Source organism: Phyllostomus hastatus, unplaced genomic scaffold (genome assembly GCF_019186645.2).
Source record: "Phyllostomus hastatus isolate PE091 unplaced genomic scaffold, TTU_PhHast_1.1 phas_contig_86, whole genome shotgun sequence".
NCBI classification, from domain to species: domain Eukaryota; kingdom Metazoa; phylum Chordata; class Mammalia; order Chiroptera; family Phyllostomidae; genus Phyllostomus; species Phyllostomus hastatus.
Genome location: NW_025333977.1, coordinates 24829719 through 24853522, shown reverse-complemented (window position 1 = coordinate 24853522; position 23804 = coordinate 24829719). Strand labels below are relative to the sequence as shown.

At 37.4% G+C, this 23804-nt stretch overlaps 1 protein-coding gene across 3 annotated transcripts in view; it reads right to left on the bottom strand.

Annotated features, from left to right (window-relative positions):
* Positions 1-5999, bottom strand: part of NAALADL2 (N-acetylated alpha-linked acidic dipeptidase like 2) — a 1144210-nt gene extending 1138211 nt beyond the window's left edge. For 2 of the 3 annotated variants that reach the window (XM_045851218.1, XM_045851216.1), the window contains exon 1: positions 5555-5686. The gene's annotated coding sequence lies outside the window, so the exon portion shown is untranslated. Of the gene's footprint in view, positions 1-5554; positions 5687-5914 lie in introns of those variants that run through there. The other variant, XM_045851217.1, reaches the window with a different exon arrangement.
* Between the last annotated feature and the right edge of the window lie 17805 nt (positions 6000-23804).

The following is a 23804-nucleotide window of genomic DNA, read 5'->3' as shown; positions in this document are numbered from 1 at the left end:
GAAAACATTGCAGGTTTGGTTCAAAAACCCTAAAAGGCCCCCTCTGGGAGCTGACTAGGATATTAAGTGCTTCTCAGAACTAGGAGACGCTCCAAGGAGTTGTCAAGTTACTGAGTAGCATGTTAAATTAAAAATGAAAAAAAAGCACACACACACACACACACACAAAAAACAAACAAACAAAAAAAAAAACACTACTATTTACAGAAAGATTATGATTTGTTTAGAAGTGCTTCTGCTTTATGTTTTTGGCTTCCAGTGTCTAAGTGTAAAAAGATGAGGATACCCAACGTACACTTAGAAATGCATCATTTGAGGTTATTTATTTTATCACCAATGATGATGGGACTCAGTACATGGGAACAGGAGAGCACAGCTTATGCAGAATTAAAGTTTACCAATAAATAAAGCTCATCGATTTAATAAAGTCCTAAAACTGAAGTTCATGAATAATTTTACATGTCAAGGTTGTAAAAAAGCAAAATGCTATTTGTAATATAGAAAACATTCATGTGGTATTGAAGACAATGAAAGTCAGAAGATGTAAAATAAGTTTTCATTATATATTTTTAAAAGAACTCACAGTTCTTTTAAAGATTTTTTCATGACTGAATATCTAAAAAATACCATCTATCATATATTCCTATAAAATCATACTTTGGTAGTAAATACTGAAAGAATGAATTTGCATTATAATTAAAACCTAAATTTTTTAAAATTGAAACATTTGTAAATGATTAAAGAAAAGTCATACTGAGCTCAAAATACCAGGTTTCTATGAAAGATATATCATCTTTCTTATATGAATCACTCAAATCAAAATGTCAAAACAATTAAATTACAATAATTTCAATTTTGCCTGACATCAGTATCTCATGCAACAGTGCAAAACAGACAACCCCGATTTCAGGCATACTGCTTATTTTTAACTGGTAAACAAATTGAGCAATGAATCAAATTTTGTTGAAAATATGAGACATGCCGTCAGATCGTAGAGGTCAAGGAATTCATGAAGACTCACTTCCCACATAACTGTGGTTTCAGGTGAGGGGGGAAATTTTTTATCTATTTCCTCAAACAAATACAAAAACACAAATATAAGGACTAATGAAGATTCTAATACATCAATTCTAATTGCCTATACACCAAATATAACTATAAATCACATTGATTCTGTAGTTGTATGTATGGGCTTATATTTATGCTCATATATATCTGTACAAGTGTTTATGTGTGTATAGAAGGAAAAAAGAGACCTTACATTTTGCCTTAACAAACTGTGCCTCTTCCACATTGTTACCTCATCTGTTTCTCTGAACATACCATACAAAAAAATTACACAATCATAGTTTTGAGTTGTAGGCAGTCTTAAAATGAGTTACCTCCTCATTTTGCAAAGAAAAACAAAGGGGGGGCAGAGAAGGCAAGGGCACAAAAGCTAGCTGGGCCAGAACCGGGACTAGAACTCTGGGCCCCACCTCCTGAGCTTTTGCGTCATGTCACATGCTAGATGTAGACTCCTGAAAACTAATATATATTGTCAGAAGAAACAATAATATGCTCCTAGTGTATCATTTGGTATTTACTTACTTTTTAAATAGTGTTTTGCTTTCAAAAATCCCCTAAGTCTTCATGGGAAAATGCTGATGTATTAGAATCTTCTATCTAGACACATTTGAATTTCATACACTATTCAAGTGTAATGTACATTCAGGATTAGTCAGCATCTTAAAGCCTCGACATCTGTAATCACAACATGGAACTTCACTTAAGTGCAAATCATTGATTTATGAATTCATTTTCAGTGTATGATTGGCTAAAATTCTTTACATATATAGGGCTGGGCAAAGGTAGGTTCACAGTTGTAATACAAATTAATAAAATACTTAATAAATAATAATACAAGAATAAACTGTTTCTTGTACTCACAACTGTGAGCTGTGAGTACAAGACCAAACCTACTTTAGCCCACCCCTCTGAATTTAGATACATTTGTTCTATGTATTTAAAGAAAATGTAGCATTTCTAGTTAAGGATATGGATGCTGAAACAAGACTGCCGGCTCCACTACTTATTACTTTGTAACTTTGGGCACGTTACTTGCCCACCTCATGCCTTAGTTTCATTTGTAGAAAAAAACTGAACCTACCTTGGTGGGGGTTGGGGGAAGATTAAATGAGTTAGCACAAGCAAATGCGACTGACCAGATGAGAGCAGTGCTGTCCACCCAGGGAGGGGCCTCACTCCAAGAACACCTCAGAGCAGTGCCATTTCACGGCCATGCTACATCACAACTGAGCCGTTCACACTGGATCAAGTTTTCCTCCTCACTGCACCCTAAACTGGGGATTCCTGTTGGTGCTGAATTGATGCCATTGATCACTAGCTGACATGAACACTGCTCCCCTCTCCTGTATCATCAATTTCACATCTTTATGGCTCTTTCTCATTAGCATAACATAGCACATCTTAAAACTGTCTATACCCAATAGTTCTCCAAATAAGGCTCCATTCCCCCCCCCCCTCATTTCAATAAAATTCTTCAAGGAATATATACTATCAACTTGTCCAATGTGTCTTCTCCCAAACATTCGAAACAAGCTTTCACCACCCAGCACTCTATGGAAACTGCTCCCATCAGAGTGACTAGTGGAGAACTGATATAGTAAATCAATTAAAACAGCTGACCAATCCCCTTCAATGACTTCCTTCATTTGGCTTCTAGGATCCCATGCTCTCCCGTTCTTACCTAGCACACAGCTTTTGCAGCATCCTTTGCTGGTTGGTCCTCATCTCATAATGTTGGAGTGCAACAAGGTTCAGTCCTTGGTCCTCTTCAGTTTTCTAATCTCACACATTTTTTTCAGTTTTTTAATCGTTTTCAATGGTTCTTTTTGTTGTTCAAATACACGTCTCCATTTCCCCCTCACCACTCCCACCCTGTCCATCCCCAATGCCCACTCTTGATCCTACCCCCCTTTGGCTTTGTCCATGTGTCCTTTTCTCACGTTCCTTGATGGGCCTTCCTTTTTTCCCCTGTTATCCCCTCACCACCCACCTCTGGTTACTGTCAGTTTGTTCTTTATTTCCATGTCTCTGGTTCTATTTTGCTTGTTTGTTTCATTGATTAGGTTCTATTTATAGGTGAGAGCATATAGTATTTGCCTATATAAATTTATCCAATCCTTTGCTTTTAAAACAAGTTCTGTGCCAAAGAGTTCTTTATGTATATAGTTAGCCAGGACTTCAGACTGCATCATTGAGATGGCTTCTTGGATATTTAAAATCCATCTAACCCTTACTATGTTCAAATCCAAGTTCTTAATCCTCACTACTCCTTCTTTCTCCTGCTCTCTTCCATAGCTCAGTAAATAGAAATTCTGTGTTTTAGTTGCTTAGGCAATTAAGTTCTCACACTCCATATCCATTCTGTTAGTAAATCCTGTGGATTATATCATCAAAATACAGAATGGGGCATAAGCAGGTTTCCGGTTGTATGTGAAACACAGTTTATTCATGTATTATTATTTATTGATTATTATATTATTTTCCTACATTTGCCCCACCTTGTATATCAGCTCACTGTTACCATCTTGGTCTAAGCCACCACCACCTGCCACATTTACATTATTATAGTCTAACCGGGACTCCTGCTTTGGCCATTGTCTTCCTTCCATCTCTTCTCAACACAATAACCAGAGTAAGGGTGTTCAACAGTTCTTTTAAGCACTTCCAGTGAAAACACTTCAAAGGCTTCCACAACACTTCAATTGAAAGACATTCATTACCATATCTTAGTAAATCATTGAACTACCCAGCCTCTATGTTGTTTAAAACCATATATCCTACTTCCCTCCTTCCTCCACTCCACCCACAGGGGCTTCTTTGCTGACCCTTGAACACATCAATATACCCCAGGGCCTCTGCATTTTCTATTCTCTGCACTGGGCAAGCTCTTGCCCCAAGTGTCACATGACTCAGTCTCTCATCTGCTTCAAGTCTACTAAAATGTCCCCTTCTCCAGTCTGCCCATATGAGCCTACTTTAAACTGCTAAACACACACACAAACCCTTTCCTGCTTTATGTATCTCAACAGCACTTATTACATTATCACCTTGTATTTTTTCCATTTACTTATTACGAGTATAGTCTCCCTCCACTATAATGTATATTACAAGAAGACAGAGCCAAGAACAATGTCTGACACATACATAGTAAGCACTCGATGAGTATTTGTTGACTAAATAATTATTGAGCTCTGAATTTGAAACTTATGATGCTTTATATAAGTAATAAATTGTATCATTTCACTATTGTTGGTCCTGTAATGAAAGTGTGTAATGCATTAGATCACTCTGGTGAAGAGGAGTTACTTTTATATTTCCCAGAAGTCCTGAGATGAAATTATTTAAAAAACAAAATCTCTGAATGGAGTTTCTGAAGGACAGTAACTGATTCTCCTTTCTCTCTTAAGCTGTAACCAGCTACTGACATTCAAAGAACTGTACCGGATTGAAGCCAATGGAGTGACTACTACAGGAACCTGATATAACTGCTTATGTTTGTCAAGATGTCCTTCAACAGAGGCAGCACCATTATCCAGATTTCTGGGGTTGGTTTCTAACCAACCCATGTCCTCTGTTCTGCATGGCTAATTGAGGCAATAGTACAGTCCAATAATTCAGTCACATGGACAGGTCCTAGGATCCATTACTCTGCTCCTCAGGATATCCAAGTCGTAGTAAGCAAAGATTAACTGCTAAAAACTATAGTAAAAGTCAAGGATACTCTATGTGTACTTGCTATTGAAACAGAGAGGAACAAAGGAACCCAAGACAAAAAAGATTAAATACCCCAAAAAGAAAAATGGAAGATTAAAAAGTAAAATAACGTAGAAAAAGAAGTGGGGTGGGGACCAGAGGATGGAGAGCTACGTAAAAATGAGACCAGAGGGCAAATGTGGTTGCAAGCCAGGCACTAGGATGGAAACCAGCGCAGGCGCTACTAACAAGCTGCTCTTTCACAGCCTCTGCTGAACTTCCAGCGCGTCCTCTGCAGCGGCGGTGCATTGCGAGGGTGTCCCGCTGGGCGCGCCAGCCCAGAAGCGCAGGTCCTCTGCGCCGCGCGTCTTTACCCGCGTCCCGCTAGTGGCCGGTCGGGCAGCCCCGCGGGCGTGTGTGTCTGTGCGGACGTGTGAGAACCGGGCACTCCGGGGCTGCGCGCTCCGCTCCTAAGGCGGTGGGCTTGCGGAGTTTGGCGGGCGCCTCCAGAAGGGGATGGGGCGCTTTTCGGCCAGCGCAGGCCCGGAGGCGATCGCAGCCAGGTGCTCCGCGCGCCGCCCCTCGGAGTCGCTCCCGTCTCGCCGCCGACACCTAGGCGCCCCTCCGCCCTGGTACTCGTTGCCCGACCGGCGCCCTGGGACACACACTAGGGTGCGGCCAGCGCCCTGACCGCAGCCGTCTGGGCGGGACGGAGGCCAGCGCCGAGGCCTTGGCGCCTCGGAGCGCCAAGAGGGTTTCGGACAAACTTTCAAAACAGAAGGACTCCAATTACCTGAGCGGCGCGGGCGCGGGCTCGTCTGCGGTACGGCTGCCGGGCGCAGGCCGGGTTTTCAGCAGCCGTAAAGCGGGAGGAGCGCGCGCGCGAGCCGCGGTGCGGCCCTCGCCCCCGAGCGGCGGCCGCCTGGCGGGGAGCGGGCTGCGCTGAGTCATAATGAAAGACACGTTGGCCAGAGTGGAGTTGCAAGAGGGGCCTCGAGGAGCGGTGCGTAAATGGCAAGTGAGCCCAAAATAGGGAAGTTTTTTTTTTTAAGTGGGCAAAACTGGAAAATTGGCCCCACGGTGGAAGAGAAATGAGTTTATTTTATTATTTGCATGTATTGTACAAATATTCTTTGTATCTAATAAAACTTACTTCTGAAGTCAACGGTCTCTGGAGCCCAGTGGTCTGGTATAATGCTCTGCGTTGTCCCTTCCAGCTGTAGGACCATATGCAAGTTACTTGAGTTCATTCGATTTCTCATCTATTGAACAGGATAATAAAGAAACCTCCCCCAGGAGACATGCACTTTGCACTCAGTCAGTGTTAAACAGGATTTCAAAATAAAGTGCAGGTGATAAGTGAAGAGGAGCCTGGATGAACAGATTTAAAAGGAAGACAAAAAAATCAAGATTTGTTTTCAAGTGGTGTAAATTTGACAAATGTCTCCATAGAAGAAGATGAAGTTGGAGCCTCCAAGGAACAAATGGGGCCAGAGATGTAGCTGAGGTAAAAAAAAAAAAAAAAAAAAAAAGGAAGGGAAGGGAAAGAAAAAACTGCGCTCCGTGGCCAAAAAGCTGAAGCAGCATAGGGCAAGGAAGGAGGAGGATGCCCACCCTCTATTTAGAAAATCATGACAAACTCCCTCAGCTGAGGGAGATTTTAAAAAATAAAATATTTAAACAGATAAACAATTATCTAAAAATAAGCCCCAAATGAGGAGCTTCTCCTCCAATGAAGGAGATTTGGCAATTCTGCAAAATGAGGAAATTCTTCCCTGGCTGCATCTTGGGTGAGTCATCAAATCCATAGCAAAAATTAGTGGGATGGATTCCTGAAAGGCATGCCAGATGGATGCGTTCTGCTGAGTTTTAATAACTATGATGTTCCCTCTGTACTGTCAACTTAGAAGACAGGAGCGTAAAGATTTGAGTAAATTTGAAAATAAAAGACCAACTAGTTACTTGTTATGTGAGTTCACACACAGTGAGCACAGTTACAGATTCCCAACTAGTTAACCATTTCTCCTATTTTCATTCTCCCTCTCCTTTATTTCTGCTTTTATTGTATTTCTTTTAATTTACTTTTATTATGTTATTTTTATGCAATGGAGCTGACTAAAGGGAAGGTGGTTTTAATTAATACTAAAGAATGGAAGGAATTTCAACTAGGCCTGTCTAAATAGGGTCAAAGTTTTTGAAAGAAAAGTTTTTCGGTTGAAGTTTTAATGAGAGCAAGGGTAAACTGGCAGATGCAAAATCGGAAGTTGTTTTAGACAAGCAAGAAAACAACAGTAAGACTGGCAGGAGAGAGAGTATACTAAAAATCAGAAACAGCTATATTCCCTAATAACAGCACCAAAAGACTAGAGCAAAGTTTTCTCTAGCAAGTAAAGAAAAATGGATGTCTTGCTCTACTACGGAGCCTTTCAAATAGAAACAAAAGAAAGAAAAAAGAGGGGAAATAAACCTGTATCAGATTCTTGTAGTGGGTTGCATTTTCCTAGGAGGTCTCACACTGGGTAAAAATCTTGGAGGTACCTCCTAGAGCAAAATATTTGAGGGGATTAACAATTTCAGAATTGGGAAAATCCTACATCAGATGAGAATTCCACACTCTGTTTCAGTTTTGCTAAGCCTTAGGGCTGAGGCAGATACTGTCATTAAACCTTTATTAATGTGAAACAAAGAGTTAAAACTCCTCAACTCGTGTGAAGTCCTTAAACTAAAAGGAGCAAGAAAGCAAAACCAAAGCCCAGAAAATAAGGAAAGACATTAGGAAGCTTTTTGAGGAGAACCTTTGAACTTTTCACAGTCATGTGAATGCCTGTGACTTGCTTTAGACAAATAAGCAATACAAACTAAAGTTGGGAACCTAGAAGATTTGGTCAAATCAGATTAAAAGAAAGAACAGCTTGCCTGAGATATTTTGGTCAACAAAGATAATTCTATTCATTTTTTGATGGAGACAAAAACTCACCACCTAATTTTGTGTGAGTATTAACCCCTCAATCACCTGACTTCACTTCGATGTACATTTTAGTTGAACTCTTGGCACTCTGTAAATTGAACCTTAATATATGGGCTTTTGAGCCTTTTGTGAATTTATCTGAAGGTAATTTTTGACTAATGAGCATTTGCTTTTGAACTTTTTAAATCCATCATTAATTAATGTCAATAATGTAAAGAATAGAGAGATCCTCTTTTCAACCTGTTTATGAATATAGTATAATAGTTTATATCAATTTGATGACATTACAAGTGCCTCTTACACAACTGAATTGAACCTTAGCATGCTAATATGATTTTTATCTAAGATTTTACATAAGGTGATATTGGAAAGGATTGTTGGATTGCAAAAAGCTGTGTTGTGCTAACTTCAAACTTCAGTGTGGAGAGGATTTCGTGCCACACTTCATTACAAAACTACCTGTTAAATCACTACCTAACAGAAACAATAGTTAACTAGCCAGAGAGCCTCAACGAGTTTGTAGTTTCCAAAACTAACAGTCAGGAATGCTGCTGAACACTGTATCAAAACTGAAGTGGGATTCTCAAGCAACACTGGAGCTTTAGCTGAGTGAGAATTGTTCCAAGATGACAAGCTGATCCAGCTCAACGAGGGAGGACAATCTTAAAGATACAAGTCTTTGTTGTTCTCTGTCAACAACATATATGTACTAATAGAATCTGTTGTACATATTTTAGAAGAGATCTACTCCAAATTATTCAAATCTACAACACTCTGGCCTTTTTAGACACTTAAGGTAGTTTGAAGTATGATCACTCTATGGTTTGGGTTTTTAGGCAATGTCACACCTAACACTGTTCAGGCAATTTAAATTTTCATTGGTAAAATAACTGTAGGAAATAGGAAGTCCCACTGATTTCTGATTGGGGTGTAAATTGTTACAATCTCCAATGGAGAACAATTTGGTAACCATCAAAATTATAAACACCAACATTTTATTACCCTTGAAGCAGTTAAGTTTTATGTGAAGTGACTTATAGAAATAATACATATACAACATTATTCATTATAATCACAAAAGTTTGGAAAAACCCAAAAGTTCATCTGTAGCAGATTAGTTAAATTAATTATAAAAATTATAGAATACTATACCATAGGAGATATTCTGTGCAACTATAGGAGAAAAGAAATAGAATGAAAAACTCTTTGTTCACCACAGCACTCTTTTGTTTTGCTTTTTATTTTTAATCTTTTTATTGTATTTTTACATCACCTTTTAGTCCTCTTATACCTCCTCCCCCTAGCAATCACCACACTGTTGTCCATGTCCATGAGTCCTTTTTCTTTTTTGCTCAATCCTTCCACCCACTAACCTCCCCCACCCCACAACAAGTTGTCACCCTGCTGTCTGTCTATGAATCTGTCCACATTTTCCTTGTTAGTTGAATTTGTTCATTAGATTCCACATATGAGTGAAATTCTGTGGTATATGTCTTTCTCTGACTGAGTTATTTCACTTGGCATAATGTTCTCCAGGTTCATCTATACTGTTGCAAAGGATAAAATTTTATTTTTCATGGCCATGTAGTATTCCATAGTGTAAATATTCCATAGTTGTTTTATCCACTCATGTACCCATAAGATCACTAGGTCAAAAGGCAGATCCATTTTTAATTTTTGAGGTTTCTCCACACCGCTTTCCACAGTGGCTGCACCAGTCTGCATTCCCACTAACAGTATACATGCAGAATGCCAAAGATTTCACCAAGAAACTAGTAGAATTGGTAAGTGAATTCAGGAAAGTAGCAGCATACAAAATCATATCCAGAAATCAGTTGCATTTTTATACACCAATAACAAATTAACAGAAAGGGAAATCAAGAAAACAATCCCATTCACAACTGCTTCAAAAGGAGTAAAATACCTAAGAATAAACCTCACTGAGGATGTGAAAGACCTGTACTCAGAAAATTATAAGACACTGAAGAAAAAAATTGAGGAAGATGTAAATAAGTGGAAGCACACAGTATGTTCATGGATAGGAAGTTTTAACATCATTAAAATGTCCCTGCTACCCAAAGCAATCTGTAGATTCAATGAAACTCCTAACAAGATTCCAATGACATATTTCACAGAACTAGAGCAACTATCTCAAAAATTTATATGGAGCCACAAAAGGACCCACATAGCAACAGTGATCCTGAGAAAGAACAAAGTTGGAGGAACCACACTACCTACTATCAAATTGTACTATAAGGTGATAGTAATCAAAACATCATGGTACTAGCATAAAAACAGACACATAGATCAATGAAACATAGTAGAGATCCCAGAAATAAACACACACTTTTATAGTTAATATTTGACAGAGGAAGCAAACACATACAATGGGCTAAAAATGGTTTATTAAATAAATGGTGTTAGGAAAGTTGGACAGATGAATGCAGAAAAATGAACTTATACTACTTTCTTACACCACACACAAGAATAAATTTAATTAAAATAATGGATCAAAGACCTAAATGATATACCCCAAATCATAAAAATCCTAGAAGAAAACATAGGCAGCAAAATATTGCTGCAACAAAGGGTAAAATTTTCTCACAGCAAATTTTTATTGGGTATATCTCCCCAGGCAAGGGAAACAAAAGAAAAAATAAACAAATGGGACTACATCAAACTAAAAATATTTTTGCACAGCAAAGGTAATCAACAAAATAAAAAGACAACTCACATATGAGTTGGGAGAGTATATTTGCTGATACGTCTGATAAGAGGATAGTATCCAAGATTTACAAATTACCTACAAAACTCAACACTAAAAAAACAACCCAATTAAAAATGGACAAAGGACCTGAATAGACACTTCTCCAAAGAGGACATACACATAGCCAATAGACATAAGAAAACAATGCTCAACATCACTAATCATCAAAGAAATGCAAATTAAACCACAGTGAGATACCATCTCACACTTGTAAGAATGGCCATTATCAGTAAATCAACAAGCAACAGGGGCTGCTGAATATGTGGAGAAAGCAGAAAAACTCTTCTGTAAACAGTTTCGGGAAATAAAAGATACATAAAATGAAAAGCAAATTACACAACAATGTGAAAATATGGTACTGTTGTCTGTATAAAGAGCATATATTTTACATTTACTTGTACATGCATAAAGAAAATCTGGAAGGAAACATAAGAACCTATCAGTTACCTAACTGGGAGGCAGGTCAAGGTACTGATTGAACTGAGGGAGGAGGGCAAAGGAGACTTTTCATTGCACACATTTTTGTTTTTGTTTGAAAAAATTAGTTAAAATAAAAACATGCCAATAGTATTCACAATGTGTAAAAAGATAAAGTGGGAAAAGTGATTTAAAATTGAAATTATCTCCCTTTTTTAACCCCCAAAATACTGAAGTTTACTCTTAATAATTCGTGCTAACTAAATTATTTATTCTTTGTACACCTGTTTTGACTATAAAGATCCTTAGTATTTGAAAAAAGCAGATAAACCTCATACACAAACAAAATGCACTTTTATTCTTTCCAATTAAAGTTTCCAATAATAGAGAACTTATAGATAAAGTAGTACTATGTGCCCTATGCTAATTAGTTACTCAGAGTCTCCACAATTTACGATTATTTTGCTGAAAATACTGTATAGTAGTAAATTCTACATTTTAATTCTGTAATGACTAAAAGAAAATAATTCTTAAAGTACCTTTGCAGTGCAGACTTTCTCTAATTATTAACTGTATAAAGTTTCTGCTATTTCAAATGCTTTTTGGGTAAGTAATGACCCTAATATGAGGAATTCAATAAAATAAATACACGAATTTAAATCATTCTGCTTACAGAGTGTTTTGAGTTTTTGCAGAAATGTACCTGTATAGTGAAAATTACTTAGCTGAGAAAGGGATGTCCAGGAGGTGTTGGCAATATGTCAATGACTTTTTTTAAAATTAAGCAGTGTGGCAGAAACTGTTAGTCTCACTAATATCTGCATTTAGTAGCCCCGCTCCCCAACCCATGTTCTAACTCTCCATAATTTCAGTTACCTGTGGTCAACTGTGGTACAAAAATACTAAATGTTAAGTTCCTGAAATAATGTATGTTTTAAGTTGTGTGCAGTTCTGGGTTACATGATGAACTCTCCTGCCCTGTAGCTCCACCCTGCCCAGGACATGAATCATCCCTTTGCCCCGCCTCTCCACACTGTATATACTGCCTTCCCACTAGTCACTCAGTAGCCATTCTAGGTTATCAAACCAACTAGCAACACTATCGTAGTGCTTGTCTTCAAGTCACCCTTGTATTACTTAATAATGCCCCGAAGTGCAAGAGTACTGATGCTGGCAACTCAGGCATGTGAAAGAGAAGCCATAAACAGTGCTTTCTTTGAGTGAAAAGGTGTGTCTGTACAGGAGAAAATCTAGTAAAAGAAGGGCATTATCCTAGCTACCGATTGCACCTCAGGGGCTCAGAAGATGGGCCCAGTGGATGAAACTCTGATTTCTTGACAGGGGCACAGTCGGTTGCAGCTGACACCACTGAGAACAGAGGACCAGCTCTGGGAGAAGCAAAAGACAGCTGAGACCATGTCTAACTGTAGTTGTTCAAATGATGCTGACAGGAAAAAAGGCAGTCCCCTTTTTCCTTCTCCATTTTTGTGCCACCTGTTAGCACAAATTAAACAGTGTCTCAGAAATGTAACCCATCCTAGCCCCACCATCACAGAAGACACTGCAGAAAGTAGAGTTTGGAGCCCAATCAATACCCAGCAAATACCCAGCTGAGCAAATACCCAGCACATTCCTAACCTTTGTCATCTCAGTATCTGTACACACCCCTTCTCACATTCTTTTAAAGTTCTGTAGTGACAACTTCATGCTTCTGCATTTATTGAATCAGAAAATACTCTTACACTCTTCCAAAAAAGGGGAGACACAAACATGAGTATAAACATTATCTTACCAATGTATGGAATAGTTCTAGTCTATAACAGAACATGAATGTGAAAACACTAACAACCATCACCAATCCTTCTTTAAAATAATAGTGATGTAAGAGGAAAAGGGAACGGTCTTTTATGCAAAATTACTGGAATACTGGTTTCTGTAACTAGAGAGAAGGTAGTTAATGATGATAACTGTTCTGTTACCCATTGCATGTTCTTTTGATCTCAACCAGTGTCTTTGCTGGTCATGGCTATTGAGCAGGCAGAGTATTTAAATCTTTATTCTTAAAAAAATCTTGCTTCAGCAATTGTGTCTTTAATGAAATGTTATAGTTCCATTAAGTTTTACTATTAAATATGTGCACACTAAGAAGTAACCTAGATGATCCACTATGTTCCAGATATAGTCCTCTGTGTTCCCAGCAGAGAGGAAGACTCCCCAGGTTGTGGGGCTCCAGTCTAATCTTTGCTTGATGATCAGGATCAACCACTTCAGCTAAGAAAGTATGCCCTCACTGCCAGTTATTTCAGTGACATGAACAGCTCAAAATGACCAAGGGGGCAGCCTCAACTTCTGATTCAGAGGAATAGTTTCCATGTCCCCGTGTCCCATGGTGGGAACACTCCTTAGTTCCTTGGGAACTGATGTCACTAAATCACAGAATCCAAAGTGTGTGGGACAAGAACACTCAAGAACACTCCTCCATGGCAAACAGAGCTGAAAAGATGAGAAGAACCTGGGTCCTGGACATCTCCTTAGAGGAGAGCCACTAGGAGATCTACGGAATCAAAACCATCTGCTGTGGAGTTTGTGTGGAAGCAATAAACTTTCATTGAATGAAGCCACTGAGATGTTGGTGTTACCTGTAATAGCATTTAGCCTATTTTGACTAACTCAAGTGGAATATCAGGCTTCCACAAGAAATAAAATAATTCTAAAACTTCATGAAATGGTTAAAGGCAAACAATATATACAAAACTTTATTTTTTAACATATAATATTAAGAAATCCTCATATTTCTGTTGATCTATTAAGTTTCCTATCTTCATTCAGAAGTGATTTTCTATGTCTGAAATCATTAAGATAATTTGTACTACTATTATTATTTAATAGTCTTACTGTTATCATTGATTGATTTTTTCAAAATAACAATATGTTAAGTATCTCAAAATGTTTTTTGTCTTCATGAAAAGGTATGTTTTATTTTAAAAAATCAGACAAAACTACACATAAAATCAAAATTTTAATTATTCAAAATACTAAAGTCGAGATTCTTTACCTCTGTTCCTATTTTCTTCTTATGCACCCCATAATTAGCTTATTTTCTCATTATATTTCTGGTATTCCCAGATAGTTTATTAACTATCATGTATCATGTTATTAACTGAAAGGTTAATTTTATGACTTCTAGTTTTTTTATCATATTACAAACTATTAAAATGTGACTAAATCTTGAAAATTCATTTTTACAAAAATTATTGATACATGCCTAGACTGTAGGGTGAAAATAAAGATGAGAATTTCTCTTTTCCTGGTGTTCATATACCAGATGAACCAGAAAGAAAATTAAATGGTATGTGCCGCCCAAGCTCTGTTTATGGGATGGATGGCTTAGCATAAATATCTGTGAGAGTTTTCCATACTAATGCATGTCTTAAATAGCTATAGCAAAACAGTCCTAAATATGATTTAGAGTTCACTTCAATATAGAAAAAATGATTGCTTAATACAATACAGAACAGTTTAAATGACTTAATAAGTCTTGTATAAGCAAAGACAAAACAACCCATTCCAAACAGTACATAACATTTTTCTTCCAACTTTCTTTGTATAATCTATATATTTGGGGTTTCCTCAGTTCATCACTTTCATGATTTTTCTATTAAGTATGAAATTTTATCTAGTGGTATAACTTTAATCTTTTCTATCCTAGCATTTCAGTCTGCACAATGAATATATGCTACTCTACACACCCCACCCCCAACCATATGTTCTTACCTTTGGGGAAAGGTTTTTTTAATCCAATATGAATCTGATAAGACTATCTAGAAAAAGACCCTGCTTCCACCACCAGATCCAAAAATACCAATTATAATTCTTAGGGGAAAGACGATCAAGTTAGAACACTGGGCAAGCCCAGCTTCTGTGTGTTTTAAGATGAAAGCAGTATACAGAGGCCTGGGCTCAATCAGGCCCAGGGATCCTGAGTAAGCTGTAAGAATGGATGGCCCAAACCCCCATGTCACTTGCAAATGTTGCATTAACAGCTCTTCTAAAGCCTCATGGAAAGGAAGTAAGTTTGAGTTTGATCTATGAATTAACTATCTTGGTATATGATTGCAAACTGAATATAACCTGATGTTTTTACTATGTCCACTACTTAGAAATGACCCTGAAATACAGTGGTAAAAATAATCCTCTCAATGGACAGAGCATCAGCCAAGTCATCAGGTCATTCACTTTATGTAGAGAGAGAAGTGGTCCAAAGTTAAATGTGTACCTGGACTTTTAGGCAGTGATGAATGGTTCAGCTTTTTGATTAGCAGTCTGGAAGAAGCATGATTAGAAGACTGGGCTCCAGTTGGCCTAGGAAAAGGGCATGTGTTAGACCTATGGGAGTGGGTGTGTGATGTGAACATCTTTGTATTGCATGCTAACAACTCTCCCCACCCCAGTTGATGACATTTCTCATTAAAGCTATGAGATCATTTGTACCGTAGAACTTCTCACACTGTTCCACTGGACTGACTGTATCAGTGTGGTATTAATTATGTTCCTCCAAACCCATGTTTTTGCAGTGATCTGGCAGTAGATCCAGACTCAGTTAGATTAAGTTATTCTCTCTCTCTCTCTCTTTCTCTCTCTCTCTCCCTCCAGTAATAAACCACAAAGAGTTAATATCATATGTACTTTCTATTGCATCTAATGCACTATATGATTATCCCACTTTATTTAGGTTAAGTTGGTTCAAAGGTCATCAGCCATTAAATTTTTTTTCCTATATATCTTTCATCTAATAGTTTTAACACTTATTATTTTTTGTGTGTTGAAAATTGTGATGTTCAAATTTTAATATTTCTCCTGAATTCACTAGTTATGGTACTTCTATGAAGAAGAACTTTCAGAAGTGAAGGGACAATTGATACCACAGAAATACAAAGAACTGTAAGAAGTTGCTGTGAATAACTATATGCCAAGTAATTGGATAACCTGGGTGAAGTGGACAAATTCCTAGAAACATACAATCTTCCAAAACTGAACCAGGAAGAAGCAGAAAACCTGAATAGACCAATAACAACTAGTGATATTGAAGCAGTAATCAAAGAACTACCAATGCACAAAAGCCCTGAGCTAGATGTCATCACAGGTGAATTTTACCAATTATTCAAAGAAGAACTAACATCTATCCTCAAACTATTCCAAAAAGTTCAAGGGGAAGGAAGACTCCATCCTCTTTTTATGAGGCCAGTATTATCCTAATCCAGAAACCAGGTAAAAACAAGAAAATTAAAGGCCAATATCCCTGATTAACACAGATACAAAAATCCTTGACAAAATACTAACAAACCAGATCCAACAATACATTAAAAAAATCATACTCCATGATGAAGTGATATTTATTTCAGGGATGCAAGGTTGGTATAATATTTGCTATTGGGAACCACCCTGCCTGGTTTCAGAAGTTGTAACCCCTGCCAAGGCTAAGGCTGAGGGAATGGCCTTGGACCATAAGCCACCAAGTAGACAAAGTATATCTCCCTGGCAGGAGCGCCACTTCTGCTCCTTTTACTTCATCCATAACTGGCCCCCAATGTTTAGCTGGTTAGCCAATGACAGGTAAGATTCCCCAAGGGGGGAACAATCTAAGACAGGCATGATCTTAGGGGAGGCCCCCAAGGAAGGACTTGGGGGGATACAGCAAAAAAGGGTGATGGACCCTCGCCCCTCAGCTTTGACAAAGCCTGAGTCCTCATTGTCTGCGAGAAATCTCCTAATCTCTTGGCTGCTTTACTTCCCTTGCTCCACCTAAGCCTGAAACAATGACAGAGGGTGGTGAAGCCCTGTGCTGGAAAGGGCGGGTTCCCTGGGTGATCAGGCCTAAGAAAGAATATGTAAAATCCTCTGAAACTGGCTTTGTTTAGAATGCTCTCAATTAAATGATAAGGGTCCAAGCAAGAAGTAAATTTGTTCCTCAAAGTTTTACAGCTCTTTAGCTACCTGACCCTGACTCAAAATAGGCCCTCAGAGTTCTTTGTTTTCTATTGTTTGATCCTTACTGCCTGGTAATGATTAATGAGCATCATCTGTATTCCTGTGCAAATGAACCCAATAAAAGGCCATTGTGGAACAGGCTCCTGGCCCTTCTTCTGTGAGAGATCCGCCACCTTTCCTCCCCAAGCAGATCATGTCTTGGTAGATTTATTCTCATCTGTGGCAGCCAGGGGGGCCCTGCGGGCAGAGCCCCCTCCCCCACGATTTGCAAATCAATAAATGCGATACATCACATAAACAAAATGAAAGACAAAAACCACATAATCATATTAACAGATGCAGAAAAAGCATTTTATAAAATCCAGCACCATTTATAATAAAAACATTTAGCAAAGTGGGAATAGAGGGAGCATTCCTCAACATAATAAAGGCCATATATAAAAAACCTACTGTCAACACATTCTCAGTAGACAAAAACTAAAAGTGTTTTTGTTAAGACCAGGGACAAGACAGGGATGTCCACTTTCACCACTCTTCTTCAACATAGTACTGGAGATCCTAGCCACAGAGATCAAATAAGAAGAGGAAATAAAAGGCATCCAAACTAGAAAGAAGAAGTAAAACTGTCATTATTTGCAGATACCATTATTTGCAGTCAACATAGAAAACCCTATAGGCTCCATCAAAAAACTTCTTGACCTAATAAGTGAATTTGAAAAGTAGCGGGATACTTTTTCCAAAGTCAATATTCAGAAATTGATGTATGTCATTTTTGTCCACCAACAATGAACCATCAGAAAGAAATACTAAGAAAAAAATTCATTTACTATAGCAACAACAACAACAAAATAAAGTGCTTAGGGATAAATTTAATCAAGGAGGTAAAAGACCTATATTTGGAAAACTATAGAACACTGAAGAAAGAAATTGAGGAAGTTACAAATAAATAGAAGCATATACCCTGTTCATGGATTGGAAGAATTAACATCATTAAACTGTCCATGCTACTCAAAGCAATCTATAGATTCAATGCAATTCCTATTAAAAGACCAATGGCATATTTCACAGATCTAGAACAAATACTTCAAAAATATATATGGAACCAAAAAAGACCCTGAATATCCACAGCAATCTTAAGAAAGAAGAACAAAGTTGGAGGAATTAAAATACCTGATATTAAACTATACTACAAGTTCACTGTAATCAAAACAGTCTGACATGGACATAAGAACTGACACATAGATCAATGGAACAGACTAGAGAACCCAGAAATAAATCCATGTTTCTATGGCCAATTAATATTAAACAAAGGAGCCGTGAACATACAATGGAGTAAAAATAGCATCTTCAATAAATGGTGTTGGGAGAACTGGACTGGTAAATGCAAAGAAATGAAACTAGACCAACTTACATCATACACCAGAATAAATTCAAAATAGATGAAATACTTAAATATGAGTCATGATACCACAAAAAACCTAGAGGAAAACACAGGCAGTAAAATTTCAGATATCCCATATAGCATTATTTTTTCTGATTTATCTGTTAGGGCAAGGGAAATGAAGGACAAAATAAACAAATGGGACTGCATCAAATTAAAAAAGCTTTTGTATGGCCAGAGAAACCACCATCAAAATCAAAAGGGAACTGACTTCATGGAAAAACATATTTGCCAATGATCCATGTGACAAGGGTTTAAGCTCCAAAATATATAAAGAAGTCAACACCAAGAAGACAGCAATCCAATTAAAAAATGGATAGAGGATCTGAATAGACACTTCTTCAAGGAAAACATACAGATGGCCAATAGACATATGAAAAAAAATGTTCAATATCACTAGCCATCAGAGAGATGCAAATTAAAACCACAATGAGAAATCACTTTATACCAGATGGAATGGCCATCACTAATAAATCAGCAAACAAGTGCTACTGAGGTTGCGGAGTAAAGGGAATCCTAGTGCACTGCTGGTGGAAATGCAGACCAGTGCAGCCACTGTGGAAAACAGTATGGAATTTTTTCAGAAAACTAAAAATGGAACTGCCTCTTGACTCAGAGATTCCACTGCTGGAAATGTATCCTAAAAATGCTGAAACAGCAATTCAAAAGAACATATGCATCTCAATGTTCATAGTAACCCTATTTACAATAGTCAAGTGTTAGAAACAACCTAAGTGCCCATCAATAGATGAATGGATTAAAAAACTGTGATACATCTATGCAATGGAATACTATGCAGCAGAAAGAAAGAATAAGGAATTCCTACCCTTTGCAACAGCATGGATGGAACTGGAGACAATTGTGCTAGGTGAATTGTCAGTCAGTGTAAGACAGATACCATATGAGCTCACTTATAAGAGAAATCTAATTAACAAAATAAACTAAAAAGAAAAACAGAAACAGAGATATGGAAACAAGGAACAGACTGACAGCTACCAGAGAAAAGGGGAGAGAGGAGAAATGGTGGGAAGAAGGGGAAGGGAGTAGTCCAAAAACATATATGAATGACCCATGGACATGGGTAAAGGTGTGTGGATGGAGAGTGGGAGTGGGAGGTGGGCAGGATGAAGGAAGACAAAGGGGGAAAATTAGGACAACCGTAATAGAATAAACAAGAATTAAAAAAAGAACTTTCATTTTGGGGTGGTATTCTAAAATACTGTCTGAAAAAAAGGCAGAATAAATGAATACTCACTTTTTATTATTATAATAATGTTTCTGTCTTAATAACCATCAAAGTTGAGCAATGAGTTTTATATTTTAAAAATAATTATGCATTTTAGGATATATGTTTGTGTGTACAGGGTGGGGCAAAAGTAGGTTTACTGTTGTTCATATGGAAAATGCTACAATAATCACTAATACAAGAAAACTCTGTTTTGCATACTCACAACTGTAAACCTCCTTTTGACCCACCCTGTATATATCAGACATTCTGATCTATTGCAGTCATTTTTTATTGCTTACTTTGTCTATCATTTGCAAATGGTAATAGGAAATGCATTTTAGAGATAAATAAATAATAAATTTGTTATTTACTAATTTATTTGATTTTATATTTCTATCTGTTCTGTTGCTTTTAAAACATTGTTCCTTAATGACATAAATATAATTATTCATTTGCTTTATTAATGTATATATACAAAATGTACATAATAATGTGTTTACCAAATACCAAAATAGGGATACCAACATTTCTACTAACAACAAAACCACTGAAAACAATTTCAGTGGTTTTTTGTTGTTGTTGTTTGTCTTCCTCAGGATATATCCAGTAGGGAAATAGAGTCAAATACTTGTTTTAAAGTTATTTGAAATGATTCTGGACTGTGTGGTTATGGTGCCAACCAGATAAACACTTAGGTTGACTGGTATCACTTTTTTTTTCAAATTTGGGGCAAAGTTTATTATGTCACTCTTTAATTTATTATTTTTAAAAAATACATGTGACATTTACACAATATGGCATTCAAAACTAGCTTCCATCCTGGGCTCACTATGCTGTTCTTTCGTCTTTGCATAGCTAACCCATTTTATTCATTTTTGGCTTGCCATTGTTTTGTACTTTGGATTCAAACCCAGGTAGTCAGGTTCCTTAGTCCATGGTCTTTAGAAAAATGGACTGAAACTGCTTCATCAGAAATTACCAAATCCTGCAACCCAGGCATGTGCTCTGACTGGGAACTGAACCTGTGACCCTTTGGTTTGCAGCCTGAGCTCAATCCACTGAGCCACACCAGGTTGCAGGTCAGGTCCCCAGTAGGGGGCACATGAAAGGCAACCACACATTGATGTTTCTCTACCTCTCTTTCTCCCTCCCTTCCCCTGTCTCTAAAAATAAATAAATAATATCTTTTTAAAAAAGAAATTACCAAATCCTTTTTTATTTGGGGGGATGAAGTTGAAAATTATATATATTTGTAGTAGTTCTTAAGATGTATACTTGGAAAATATCATTCCACTGCTCCCTACATGTCTCACCTCCTCCATCTCCCCATCAAATTTAAAACTACCAGACAGCAGCTAAAAGCCTCTTTTATGGCTTTTTGTGTTCCAAAGCTTATGGTCTTAACCCAGATACCTACTTCATAGATTCATAGCATGCAAGCTTTGCATATATTCTTTTGAAGTTTGCATTTATAAGTCTTTATGTATCAGCTTCTGTGAATTTCCATGTGACCTGTCTGAACTTCTTGAAGACAGAGTGTGAAGAAACATTACAAGCTTTTTGTAAAAGTGAATGTAGGCTCCATATAAAAGGTTTTACCTAAATCCCGTTGTATCTCCTGTAACTATCCCTGTTCATTCTCACAAAGTTTCACTAGCCTTGGTTACTATCACATGGCTCTCCTCTGCTACTTTTGCTTGAATTCCTTCCTGTGTCTCAAACTGAGTTTCCCAGGGCCTACTCAGCATAATAAAGGCTGACAGCAGGTGGAAGTGGCTTTAGACAACAAAAGCACCAAAGCTGGGTTGTTAGTCACTTTCTAACCACCTAGTGTTCTTTATGAATGCCCTAAGGAGTCCTCAGTTTATCCAGTTATACTTAAAATTTTTCATGACCTTTGACCTAGTAACTCCTCTGGGAATCTAGCTCAATAGCATAATATAAACTGGTGCAACAAATTATCCACAAAGATGTTCATTGCAAATTTTGTATAAAAATTTAAGTTTATTACTACCCAAGTGTCCAGCAATATGAGAATGATTAAATGATGATAGCTATAGTAGGCTATTAAGGATTAATTATATAGGCTATATTATATTATACTTTAGGGATAGACATCTTAACAGCATAATGACTTAAGATAAAATATAAAAAAGTGATATATGAAGAAAATATGATAATTGTTAACAATATATTTTTGAAATCATTAATAATGATGCACAACATTCCTTCCTATATTTTTCAAATTTTCAAATTGGGGATATGTTACTTTTATTAATACTACACACACACACACACATACCACAAGACTATAAGCCTGTGAGCTAGATGTTCAAGCTTTTTATGTCTGTAAGAGGCAGATGTGAAGGACAATAGTCCACGGAGAAAAGATGGGGTTTATAGAATATCATAGTAAGGATGTGAGCTTCAAAGGAGGACAGTTTTCAAGTGAAGACAGACAAAGTCAAGATCTGGAAAAGATAGTGAGAGAATGCAACTGACATCTGCTGACCTTATGGTAACTAGGATGTAAGAGAAAGCATAGCTCATACTGGAGAAAGTGACAATGCTATTGGAGTTTTCAATAAAAAATCAGGATGACATTAAGGTAGCACTTTTAAAACTGAAGTCATTTGAGATTTTTGCCATGTTTATTTTCTACTTATTTTATTGTTTTCTCAATAATCAACTCATGACCTTTATTTTTTCAAAATCAATGTGAAAAATGACTCTGATATATTTTTCTAATGCACATTAAAATAAAATACAACTATTAAAATTTAAACATGTATCCAATAAACAGCTTAAAACAACCTTCAAGACATTCCTTTAGAGCAAGCAGATAAAAAGAACTTTCTCTGCAGAGACTGAGTATGCAGATAAGAATAGGTGACCAGGGAATGAGTGCCAGGGTGTGGAGGGCAGTCAACAGGACTGTGGGAGGTAGGCTGGGTGGTAAAGCAGACCTTCAAATGAGAGAACAGAGTACTATGCCAAAAGAATCTGCAGTTTGGGTATGCTTAAGCATTAAAGATGTGAAGCATGTATTATATTATTTGATCTATAAGCATTCACCTTTGGTTAAAGTTATCTTAAAATGTGATGTCTAGAACAGGTAGTGTGGACCCTGCAGGTATTGTGTCCTTAGTGCAAGGTGGGAAATGTCTCTGTAACCTAATGGCCTGAGGACATTGACTCCAGGTGGTAATTAAGTCCTGAGCTAGGTACAATATTAACATCAGATTGTTGGCTAAAATTCTTCTTTGGTTTCAGAAGGGAAAAGCTACTTCAGATTTTTTTCCCAAGTTATCAACAAAACCCAACTTCACTCTAAAACATGTGCACCTAATTTTTAAATGAAGAGGAGAGAAAGATTAAGCCCTTCTTGGAAGTGAACCAATATGTCAGGTATTTAACACAAATGCCTGAGGTTTCTGACTTTTCATGTCTGGAGTGCTGTTTTGCACATGTACTGAAAAGACATAGAAAGAAGAAGGAATACAATGATTAAAACTCACCACATTAAATAAAAATTATCTTTAAAGTCATTAATGAGATTTAAGTCCATGGCCTAGATCACATCTCATCAAGGAATAAACAATTTAATAGGTATACGCCCACAGTCTACCAGCATTAGAGGATTAAAAAATCAATGACTATTGATAATACACTAAAAAAGGAAACAACAGAAATACATAATTGTTTCTGGTATTTCAGAATTCCTAATATTGCCCAAATCACTTCCATTCCTAACGGGGTACCAATTTGGGGCTTGTTATGATTGCAATATGCACATCTCTCTTTCTGTAAAGTGACATAAATAATATTGCATCTCTAGTCACCCCCAACCTGGCTCCTTCCTTGCCTTCTAACCCAACTTCTCTCTCTTTAAGTGGCCGATGCTATCAATGAGTACTGCACTGAGCCCCTATAATCTTCAGACTCAGGACACAATTTTTCTTCCCTCAGACTGGAAAACAGTCAAAACCACTTTACTGTGGCTGGGCCAGGTAATTTTTCTTAAGACAGTGAAACTGTTAACGCCCATCTCCATCTCAATGACATGGCAAGGGGGAGGCTGCCTCTGCTCTCTTTTACAGGCTTGAAACATTTCTGCTTTACTCATCCCTAACGCCTCTCTTCATCCTCCTTTGCCCAAGACTCAGGAAGAGTCTGTGGAACACTTGTCCGACATTCGTCAATCAATCCCACCAGTTATTTACCTAAGAAATAT